Genomic DNA, 13,002 nt, shown 5'->3' on the forward strand with positions numbered 1-13,002 from the left:
CTTTGACACTCACTGAGCCCCGTTTTCCCTTTACCCTCCCCCTCTTCCTCTCCACCCCCCACCACACCAACCCCCCCCCCCAACCCCTAAGTCTCTAACCTCCCTAGTTCTTACCTGAAACACCCTATTTTTACCTGGGTGCTATGATCGACTATTACTTTCACCTCCCGCAAGAAAATATTTAGTTAAACCTATCCTTTACAGTAGATTACACTTTGTGTTTGTTACTCTACACCAGACGTGTTGACCACAACCTTTGTAAAAATAGTTTGACATTTTTGTATACGAAGCGTCAGATATTAAACCCATGGTGCCAATATATAACCCCTGCCCTCCGGTAGACCTTATCTTCCTTTCCTCTCTGCCTCCCTACGAAAGCTATTAATCTGTCAGCTTATGTTATATACACATCTAGTAACGCGCGTATCCTGTGCCCTCTGTGCACTTGGGTAGGTTTTCATGCGTTGAATTTTCTACTTCGTTAATGCCTGTTACATTTTTTAATATTCTATGTACAGATTTGTTGGCATCTTAGTTTTAAATATTTTCTGAGGGAAATAAATCTAGAACTTGTCAGTGAGCAATTTGAGTAATAAAGTCATTTTTCACCTGTTGTATGACTCTTCTGAAGTGACCAAATCAGCTCCAATTGAATACTACATTATAAACTATTTATGGTTTATTTAAATGACAGTCTCAGTCGTAATATTGAATGTATGATACAAAAATTGTATTTATTGGCATCTAAGGTCAGCATAATTAAATTAACACAATTATTTAATATCGCTTCATTCGTCCAAAATATAGGTGACAAATTTACCCTGAAATATCGCTTGGGGTAAATTGGACAAACAACACAATCTCAGTGACGCAGAGTACTGCAACTCTCTTCTTGCTATCAGTTGCCGGCCGAAGTGGCCGTGCGGTTCTAGGCGCTACAGTCTGGAGCCGAGCGACTGCTACGGTCGCAGGTTCGAATCCTGCCTCGGGCATGGATGTGTGTGATGTCCTTAGATTAGTTAGGTTTAATTAGTTCTAAGCTCTAGGCGACTGATGACCTCAGAAGTTAAGTCGCATAGTGCTCAGAGCCATTTGAACCATTTTTCTTGCTATCAGTATGAGGAAATGTCGGTTAACCTCATGTAAACACACATACTCAGTATTGGTCAGTGATCCTTGGACACAGCCACTGGTGTTGTTATGCCATTGGAAATATGTCTAGCTTACACTGAGGAGACAAAGTTATGGGATACCTCTTAATATCGTGTCTGTCCACCTTTTGCCCACCGTAGTTCAGAAACTCGATGTGTCATGGACTCAACAAGTCCTTGGAAGTCCCCTGCAGAAATATTGAGCCATGCTGTCACTATACCCGTCCATAATTGTTAGAGTGTTGCCGGTGCAGGATTTTGTGCAGGACCTGGCCTTTCGATTGTGTCCCACAAATGTTCGATTGGACTCATGTCTGAGATCTGTGTGGCCAAATCATTCCCACAAATCATCCAAATTGTTCTTCAAACAAATCGCGAACAACTCTGGCCCGATGACATAGCGCATCGTCATCCATAAAAATTCCATCGTTGTTTGGGAGCATGAACTCCATGAATGGCTGCAAATGGTCTCTAAGTAGCCGAACATAACCATTTCCAGTCAGTGATTGGTTCAGCTGGAGCAGAGGACCCAGTCGACCCCATGTAAGCACAGCCCACACCATTATGGAGCCATCACCAGCTTGCACAGTGTATTGTTGAAAACTTGGGTTCATGGCTTCGTGGGGTCTGGATCTCTAGCGTCGGCTCTTACCAACTGAAATCAGGACTCATCTGACAAGGCCACGGTTTTCCAGTCATGTAAGATCCAACGGGTATGGTCACGAGCCGAGGAGAGGCGCTGCAGGCGATGTCGTGGTGTTACCAAAGGCACTCGCTTCGGTCGTCTGTTGCCACAGACCATTAACCCCAAATTTCGCCGCACTGTACTAACGGATACGTTCGTCGTACGTCTCACATTGATTCCTGTGGTTATTTCTGGCAGTGTTCTTAACACTGACAACTCTACGCAAACGTCACTGCTATCGGTCGTTAAGTGAAGGCCGTCGGCCACTGCGTTGGCTGTAGTGAGAGGTAAGGCATGTAATTTCGTGTTCTCGGCTCTCTCCTGAGACGGTGGTTCTCGGACTATTGAATTCCCTTATGATTACCGAAATGGAACATCCTATGCGTCTAGCTGCACCTGCCATTCCACGATCAAAGTCTTAATTTCCGTCGTGCGGCCATAGCCATATCAGAAACTTTTCACATGAATCATTTGAGTAGAAATGACATCTCTGCCAATGCAATATCATTTTATAACTTGTGTACGCGCTACTACGGCCATCTGTATGTGCACATATCGTCATCCCATGAGTTTTGTCAGCTCAATGTATAGACCTATTAGAGGTGCAACTGGGTTAAAGCACGTTTGTTCCTTAGTCTTGTGTTACTTAGTCTTGTACCTTAGTCTTGTACCTTCTTTTGAGGGAACAGGGCTATAAGTAAAATGTTATTCTTATAAGGTTGTCTTTATTAAAATTATAATTAAAATAGTACTCAATTTTTCGTGTTCTCTGTTTCCTTACGGACCTCTTCACAGCATGATGATTTTCACTTGCTCGGTCTACACTTCACATATCTTTTGGTCTGCAGTCTCAAACCAAGTGATGGCATCTTTTCTTCATTCCCGTAGCTTATGACTCAACAATAATTACAAGAAACATTACACAGATAAGGACAGTAACCTGATGCATCTGTCAGCGTGATTAAGGACCCTTCGTTTCATTCTGCTAGACAAACTGCAAAAAAAGAAGATAGTTACTGCTTTGATGGAGTCATTGATGTGATTACATGAAGGACAGATTTTCGTATGTATATAGGTGTGGCAGACCAGTTGCTAAATAATCGTTGAAATTCCTGATGAAAGCCTTCCGTTGTCTTTTATTTTGCACAATGCTGCTAGTTTCATATGAAAATCATTTTCAAGTATAGCCTAAACGAACAAATACAAAACGTTAGAGATTGTATAATTTGAAAAGTTAGTACAAGATTTGATATCATACTTACAGGCATAAATGGCAGGGATGTTATACCATGATGTAAACGATTTCAGGTAGCTGTTGTAGGGCAACCATAGTCAATAAATTAGTCAGCAATATAAGAATTGAACAGAGCAGTTGCCCCCGAAGGCTTATTCATATCGAGAGTTGATAAAAAACTAACAGACGAAAATAGTTCGAGCAGTAAGAGGAAAACAGACATAGATAATTCGATGTTAAAGATAAAGGAGTACACATACGGTAACAAGTGAGGCTTTAAGCTAAAAGACAGAGTGGTACAACTTAGTCTTTGGTTGAAAGTAAACAACTTACATCTGTGAAATAGATGGTAATATAAAGTGTACAACATAAATAGAAACAAAGGAAGTCAAGCTGATCAAAATATTTAGCAATAAATTTACTATGACTGTGAATTACATTCAACTGAACTGAATGTGGAGAAAAAATATTATTATTTTAACCAGCATAACAAAAGAAGAGGTGAGGTGGTGGGGGGTGGAACCATTACTTTAAAGTGAAATTTTAGTGATCCACTATAAGCACAGGCCAATGTAAAATAAAAAAAGATAAAGGGTAGAAGAATTTGGGGGAGGGGGGGGGGGGGACGAGGAAGACAGGGGGAAACGAAAACCAGCAAAGCGAGATAAGTAAAATTAAAAGTGAAGCATTACCTTACACATTAATTAAGTAGGTAAATATAGGTATATCACCTGCACAAACAATGGTGGTGGGTGGTGGATGGGGACATAATGCATAAAAAAATTAGTTAAGTAGATAAATATATCTGTATTACCTGCCCTAACGCTGGAGATAATGGGAGTGAGAAAACATAAACAAAATTAATTTTGTTTATAGGTTCTCATCCCCCCCCCCCCCCCCCCCACAGTGACTGTGCAGGTAATGGCAGTATATTTATCTACTTATTAATGTATTAGTTAATACTTGACTTTTACTTTCCCTTGCTCCCTTTGTGGGTTTTGGTTTTTTCCTCCCAACCCCTCCCCCCTAAATTCTTCTATTCTCTTTCGCTATTACCTTCTCTCTTCTTTACATTGCCCTATACTTATAGTGGATCATTAAAATTTCACTTTAAAGAAATCGTTCCACGTTCTACCCCCTCCCCACTTCTTTGGTTGTGCTGGTTAAAATTAGAATATTTTTCTGAGCACTCAGTTCAGTTGACTGTACTTACTAGTCATTTTGGTCAGTTTGACTTTCTTTGTTTCTGTTTATGTCGTACACTTAATATTACCGTCTATTTCACAGACGTAAGTTGTTTACTTTCAAGCAAAACGTACACTGCACAACTTCTTAGGTTAAATCTCCACTTGTTAGCATATGCTGTACTGTTTCTATCTTTAACATCGCATTACTTATACCTATTTTCTGTGTACTGTTTGACCTACTTCCGTCTGTTAGTTTGTTATTGGCTTCCAATGTGAGTAAGCCTTGTGGTGAAACTGCTCTGTACAATGTTTATATTACTAACTATTTTGTGAACTATGGTTGGCCTACAACAGCAACTTGTAATAGCTTACATCACTGTATAATATGTCTGCTATTTATGCCTGTAGGTACGATGTTTATAACCTTACACTAACTTCTCAAACTGTACAATCTCTAACGTTCCGTGTTTTATCGTTTAGGCTATGCTTGAAAATGGTCTGTGTCCGGAACTAGTAGCACTGTGTAAAATAAAAGACAGCTGAAGGTTCTCGCTGTGAATTTAAAGTGTTTCATCGAGGACAGATATTTTGAATCCCTACCATAAAGAGACTGAACAGGTACTTGGAGGAAAGCTGCCAACAAGATTACGCACGGCAAGGAGAGAGGGAGAGAGAGAGAGAGACAGAGAGAGAGAGAGAGAGAGAGAGAGAGAGAGAGAGAGTGAGAGAAAGAGAGAGATAGGGAGGCAGAAGTAGCGAATGTGTGCTCTCCTAGATTCTTGCGAAACTGAGGGTCATATTGTTCAAAGCTCATAGCAATAACTCAGCGTTGATCGACACTTCTATTCGGCACTGTTCCTTACACGCTGTCGCTTGGCAGCATTTATTCACAGCGGAACATGATCCGGCTAATTAAAACACTAGCCCTTTGAGTTGAAGTGCTTCAGTTTTTTTATTATAATAGACACAGCTATTTTTTGTCGTTTATACATCTACAACTGCATCTATATGATTAATCTGCAATTCACAATCAAATGCATGGCAGAGGATTCATCGAACCACCTTGAAGCCATTTCTCTGCCGTTCTACTCTCGAACGGCGCGCGGGAGAAACGCGCATTTAAATCTCCCAGTGTGGGCTCAGATTTCTCTTATTTTATTATGTTGATCGTGCCTCCCTATGTGAGTGGACACCAACAAAATATTTTCACACTCTGAGGAGAATGTTTGCGATTGAAATTTCATGAGAAGATCCTGCCGCAACGAAAAACGCCTTTGTTTTAATTATCGCCACCCCAACTCACGTATCATATGCTTGGCGCTGTCTCTACTGTTTTACGATAGTACAAAACGAGCCTCCTTTCTTTGATCTTTATCGAAGTCCTCAATCGGTCCTATCTGATACGGATCCCACGCCGCACAGTATTACTCCTGAAGCGGACGTACAAGCATAATGTAGGCAGTTTCTTTAGTAGAACTGTTGCATTTTATCAGTGCTGTGTCAATAAATCGTAGTCTTTGGTTTGCCGTACACACAACATTATGTATGTGATCGTTCCAACTTAAGTTGTTCGTAACTGTAATCCAAAAGTATTTAGTTGAATTCACAGCCTTTAGATTAGTGTCATTTATTGTGTAACTGAAAATTCGCTGACTGCTTTTGGTACACATGTGGATAACTTCACTCTTTTCATTATTTAGAGTCAATTATCACTCTTCACACCATACAGAAATCTTTCCTAGATTGTTTTGCAATTTGTTTTGATCATGTACATGATCTCTCGTTTATATTCTGGCTCTTTTGAAAGCCGAATTCCTGACTTAAAACAGCTCTTCTAATAGTTTATTTGTTAAACACGAAGTCTTGTTTTGTACCACAAAACATGTTAAGATTTCGCTGAGTTAGTATCTCCTTATATGAATTTCGTATTAGTGGTACAAAAATTTCTGCGTAAAAGTAAATTTATAGATATTGTTAATGGAGTACTTATCATGATTGCATCTATCACTCTTTACTCCTTTCTTCTGCCAATAAATCTGGTGATTTTAATACCGAGCACTCGAGCTTGTCCGTGAAAACATTTCCCTCTTTATGTTGGAAAAAATATTTCTATCTGACAAATGCGATAGGAAAATAATAAGGAACTACTGAGCACTCAAGATATCTGGCACAAATTCAGATGCATTGTACGTCACGCCTTAAAGACGTTGGTGCCATAAAGGGTAGTGACTCACCACAGTTTATAACTATAAAAAGAAGTTACAACGAAACCGGAGAGGGATTTATAGTAGATGCAAACGAAATCCGTCGTTTATGTCACACAAAACATTGAAGGAAATCAAAACAAGCGTAAGAGTGTTATGCTAGACGCGTTCAGTGAATTGAAGAGCAAGATTGGATAATTAGAAAAAAGAAACGAACGTACGTAAAATCAATCGATGGAGCGAAATAGTTTGGCATGCCGCAGTGGCGGAGCCGTTCTAGGCGCTTCAGTCTGGAACCGCGCGACCGCTACGGTCGCAGCTTAGAATCCTGCCTCCGACATGGATGTATGTGATGTCCTTAGGTTAGTTAGGTTTAAGTAGTTCTCAGTTCTAGGGGACTGATGACCTCCAATGTTAAGTCCCATAGTGCTCAGACCCATTTGAACCATTTGAAATCGTCTGTCCAAATGCTAGTTAACTCGACGCTGAAACGGAAAATGATGAGATGAAGGCAAAAACGTAAATTATGTGTCTCAAAACTACTTCACCGAAGATCACAAAGCAGTTGCTACGTTCGAGCGCCGTGAGGTTGCGAAAATATTAGATAGAGAATTAAGTGAATGCAGAAATGAAAAACAGTTCAAATCATTCGAATGAGGAAGGACCACAAGACCTGATGGGGTGCTCGTTAGATACAACACAGAATGTGTGCAGGAAACGGTCCTCCGTCTAGCATCAGTTTACCAGAAGTCACCCAAATAATGGAAAGTGCAATGTGGCTGGAAAAAGACGCAGGTTATTCCATTTCATAGGAAGTGTCGCGAAACCGATGCGCAGATGTGAGGTCAACGATCAAAATCGTGGAAATTCATGTCTGACAAAAAAAGTGAAGCACCCAGAAGAGAAGGAGGAAACGAAATGAAAGTTCACGGGTTGAGGGGGTAAGTGATGTTATTTTAGAAACTACAAATTCGAGTCAAATTTACGAGGAACTTAGCAGTATGAGCCCACTTATCAGTATAACGTTGCACCCCTTGTGGCTTGGATGCATTCAATGGTTCGATTGGTAAGGGTGTTATAAAGCAGTTGTATCCCCATGAAGTAAGCTGTCCACAGTTGTTGGAAATGGTCATTGATATTCTGGATACCGGTGCTAGGAACGAGTTGACGTCCCAGACAGTTCATAGGGACACGTGCCATGTTTGGACGAGCGTTATCTTGTTGAAGAATGGCACTATGATACTATCACGTGACGGTTGACACATGAGGTCGCAGGATGTCCGTTATGCTGTTACAGCTCCTTTAATCACTGCGATTCGTGACCTGAAGTTACACACTATGGCTCCCCACACTATGATACCATGGAGTCACAATGCCGTACCTTTACATAACCTTGGAAGAGTGGACCTCTCCGCAGGTTGCCGCCGTGCTAACCGACGGTGGTCTGCGATTCACTGCCGAGCACAGTGCGACTTCGTCCATCAGCAGTCCGTGCTTCTAGGTCTTGGCAACACTCCAAACGCAGCTATTTGTGTTTTGGTGTTAATGGTAGCCTGCGCATGGGACAGTAATTCCATAGTTCGGGTGCTGCCAGTCTCCAGCCGATAATGCGGGATGACTCAGAATATTGTAGGAAATCCATTACTTGTTCCTGGATAGTAGGTGTGGAAGTGAAGGGTTTAGGATGTGCTTGGTACACAGTACGGCGACATTCCCTTGTGGTGGGTCAGACGTGGTCGACCTGAACACTGACGAGTATGCGTGCCCTCACACTGGAGTACAGTCCGATATCGGGCCACTGTCACATGTGGACGCCCCACAAATCTGGATGTTGCACGATTTAACCAGCTTGCTTAAAGGCAATGAGACCCCTTTCAGCCTCTGTCAGGTGCTGATAACGCTGTCTCACACGTATACGCGGGATCTTCGAGTCCTTGACAGTGATCATTCATCCTATATAGATAATCACGCCCCTTATACACCCTATAACGCCTAGTAACAACACTAAGTACGGACAGCACTCTACACTCAGGTGGCCGTTCTACCTGTAACAGAGAACTGCAACTCTTCTCATTAAATACCTGCCTATGGTGTGTACATATACGAAGATACATCCGGCCATGTCTTCTCGGTGCTTCACCTCTCTCTCCCTCTCCGTCCGAAATAGGCCAAAGAGTCGAGAGATATTCTGGGAATTAGCAACTTCTTAATGAAACGCCTCTTTTCACTATAGCTTCAGTTACTTGGCGAGGAGCGGTTAACTGAGCTTGGTGTATTGTTGTTAGTAGGAAACAAGTATAAACGGTTTTCTGTTATTGTTTTTATACACTGAATCGCCAAAGAAACTGGTATAGGCATGCATATTCAAATACAGAGATACGTACACAGGCAGAATACGGCGATGCAGTCGGCAACGCCTGTATAAGACAAGTGTCTGGTGCAGTTGCTAGACCGGTTCTGCTGCTACAATGGCAGGTTATCAAGATTTAAGTGGGTTTTAACGTGGTGTTATAATCGGCGCACGAGCGATGGGACACAGCATCTCCGAGGTAGCGATGAAGTGGGTATTTTCCCGTACGACCAGTTCACGAGTGTGCTGTGAATATCAGGACTCCAATAAAACATCAAATCTCTAACATCGCTGCGACTGGAAAAAGATCATGTAAGAACGGGACCAATGACGACTGAAGAGAATCATTCAACGTGACAGAAATGCAACTTCCGAAAATTGCTGCAGATTTCAATGCTGGGCCATCAACAAGTGCCGGTGTGCGAACCATTCAACGAAATATCATCGATATGGGATTTTGGAGCCGAAGGCCCACTTGCGTACACTTGATGACTGCACGACACAAAGTTTTACGCCTCGCCTGGGCCCGTCAACACTGACGTTGGACTGTTGATGACTGGAAACATGTTGCCTGGTCGGACGAGTCTCGTTTCAAATTTTATCGAGCGGGTGGACATGTACAGGTATGGAGACAACCTCATGAAACTATGGATCCTGCAGGTCAGCAGCGGACTGTTCAAGCTGGTGAAGGATCTGTAATAGCGTGGGGCGTGTGCAATTGGAGTGATATGGGACTCCTGATATGTCTAGGTACGACTCTGCCAGGTGACACGTACATAAGCATCTTGTCTGATCACCTGCATCCATTCATTCCGATTATGCATTCCGACGGACTTGGGCAATTCCGGCAGGACAATACGACACCCCACACCTCCGGAATTTCTACAGAGTGGCTCCAGAAACACTCTTTTGAGTTTAAACACTTCCACTGGTCACCAAATTCCCCAGACATGAACATTTTTGAGAATATATCGGATCCTCCCGGCTAGCCGCGCGGTCTAATGCGCTGCTTCTCGAGCGGGAAAGCATGCCGGTCCCCGGCACGAATCCGCCCGGCGGATTAGTGTCGATGTCCGGTGTGCCAGCCAGCCTGTGGACCGTTTTTAACGCGGTTTTCCGTTTGCCTCGGCGAATGCGGACTGGTTCCTTTTATTCCGCCTCAGTTACACTATGACGGCGATTGCTGCGCAAATACTATCTCCACGTACGCGTACAACATAATTACTCTACCACACAATCATTTGGAGTTACACTCGTCGGGTATTAGACGTTCCTGGGGAGGTCCACCGGGGGCCGAACCGCACAATAACCCGGGGTTCGGTGTGGGGTGGCGGTGGAGCTTGTGGACTGCTGTGGCCTGTTGCAGGGTTGTGAACCACTGGGGGCTACGGCGTGACGAAGCCTCTCCGTCGGTTCTAGGTCGCCAGTTCAATAAACAATACAGACAATATCTGGGATGCCTTGCAACGTGCTGTTCAGAAGGACTCTCCACTTCCTCGTACGCTTACAGATTTATGGACAGCCCTGCAGAATCCATGGTGTCAATTCACTCCAGCACTACTTCAGACATTAGTCGACTCCACGCCAGATCGTGTTGCGGCACTTCTGCGTGCCCGCGGGAGCCCTACACGGTATGAGGCAGGTGTACCAGTTTCTTTGGCTCTTCAGTGTATTTGGAAAATTTGAACTTTTCTTACGTTAATTAATCAATTTTTTTCTCTTCGCTTGACGTAGAAGGCAATAAACCAGTCATGTAGTCGGCTAATTGTCTGAATTTTATTAGCAGCGAGCATTATTCTTATAACATCAGTTTTCAATCGGTTGCTTTTACGTGAGAACCTAACTGCACATTTTTATTTATTATCATTTCTTTACAAGAGATAACTCTTTTATTCATTCTTATTTGCTTGATAACGGACAGCGGTCTGCATTGCCTGCAGCATAAGCCATGTGTTGGTTCATTTTATACGTCACGTTCTGCGCGGTCTCTCGTTGGTTTCGAATGAACAACACACGGAGAGCACGATTGTGGTCCGCAGCATCTTAATTTTGTGGGATATATTGTCTGTGATACTAGTGTAATTTGCAGGAGTTTACAAGCCTTGAGGCAAAATAACGGCAAAGTGTTTCCAGTAACGTACAGGTAAATTACATCAAAATGGTTCAAATGGCTCTGATCACTATGGGACTTAACATCTGAGGTCATCAGTCCCCTAGAACTTAGAACTACTTAAACCTAACTAACCTAAGGACATCACACACATCCATGCCCGAGGCAGGATTCGAACCTGCGACCGTAGCGGTCGCACGGTTCCAGACTGAAGCGCCTAGAACCGCTCGGCTAAATTACAGCAGAGAAGTTATTAACGAACGAATATTAATTCTATATTTAGTAATTTACCAACCAATAAGCGTCTTTTGGAGCTTTCGGATCAAATTGAAACCTAATTAATCTGTCCTCATTGTACGCCATTCCATTATTACATATTTATTCAACGCAGATGTAGTCCTTTATATTATCCGTGATTATCAACAGCGATCGTACTGTGAATGTGAGTGCGAAATTACAGCTTCATCCTTTCGCAGCAAAGACATGTCATTACTTGAAAAATAATTTGACCTCTCTTCTTCTTCCTTTCCTCTTCTTCCCGATATCTCACTTCCACTTCCTCCTGGTTGGACCTGGGCCAAAGCGGTCGTGGGCCCCATGTTGGACAGAATGATGTCGGAATACTGATGCAACCAGGTCCTACTTACCAGAAGGTATCGTTCCCTGGTGGTGACTGCCGTAACTTCATCCAGAGGTCGGTTGCTGCGGCCTACTCTAAGCAAGTTCAGGCTGCGTGCTTTGGGCATTACAAATACTTCCTGTAAGGTTTTCTCAACCGTAATACCATTTAATTAGAGGTTTTATTGAGTGACATCTGTGGGAGGGAGGAATTGGGAAGGGGTGCGGGTCATTTTGAAAGTCATATTTTTAGAGGGAGACTACAGTATCACACTTTCTAAACTACACAGGTTACGTATTGCGTAATGACGCATTCCGGCTCTGTGAGTCTTGACCTTTGGTGTGATTTTTTGGTGTGTTCGATAACTCAATTAATACCTAAAGACCTTAGTATCACCACTTCCATTCGTACTACTATTCATTAAACACACTAGCCTTATTATATTCTGCTGAGTTGATGAGTTTAAGATCTCATCAACAGGCAACTCAATTGTGTCAATGATGAGCTTGGAATTAACGGCGACGTCGCTCATATTTCAACTGAACTGATTTAGGTAAGTCAATAAGAATCTTAATAAAAATTACAGTCTCGGAATTTGAACCTGGCTCCCACTAATACGAGATTACTATTTACACTACCGTAGTTCGAATGGTAGTAACGAAATTGAAGATAAGAATAATGGTACTTTGAGGACCGCTCTCCCCAACTTTATTGAAATTTCTTGAAAAAGTGTTACACGTTTTTCGGTTCAAACGACGACGTTAGAGCCAAATTAGGAGTGGATGATAGACATTATTACATGTTTATAACGCAGCTACAGCAGGTCAATTATGTTTCATTGCAATCAACCATGAAATATACTGTTACCCATTAAAACTGAAACACCACAAAGGTAGAATATAACAAACGTCAAATTAGCATGAAGTGTAGCATATACTTTGATATGCAAATGATTAGCATTTCAGCACAAGCGCGCAAAGCAGGGAGTAATAATATTATTTACATTGTGTACCGCAAACATTCAGTAACTTATTGGTTACTTGATAGGGGTAAAAGACTGTAGCTACAAAAAGTTCTATGTAGTGCATGTTACTTCCAGTACTATCAGAAGAGTTATAATGCGTGTCAGATCAGCATCTACTGGACACGACAGCATCACAGTCCAAATGATGAACCTTATTATCGATCCACTAATGCCCACTATAATAGAGATCTTCAATTACTCCTTAACCACAAGAGTTTTCCCTGAGGCCTGGAAAGTGAGTAGTTAAACCAGTACCTAAAAAGGACATTGCATGGCACCCTCTGTTTACCTCCACCCATTTGCATTATTCCTGTACGGCCTTAGAATATACAGACATCGCATCAGAACATATGCCTTAATGGTGGTACCAGATGACCAGAAGCTTGCCATGAATGTACAAGAGACAACTATCATGTGCTTCTTAATCTCCAGCAAAGT

This window comes from Schistocerca serialis, chromosome 3, assembly GCF_023864345.2.
Source record: "Schistocerca serialis cubense isolate TAMUIC-IGC-003099 chromosome 3, iqSchSeri2.2, whole genome shotgun sequence".
Classification (NCBI taxonomy): Eukaryota; Metazoa; Arthropoda; class Insecta; order Orthoptera; family Acrididae; genus Schistocerca; species Schistocerca serialis.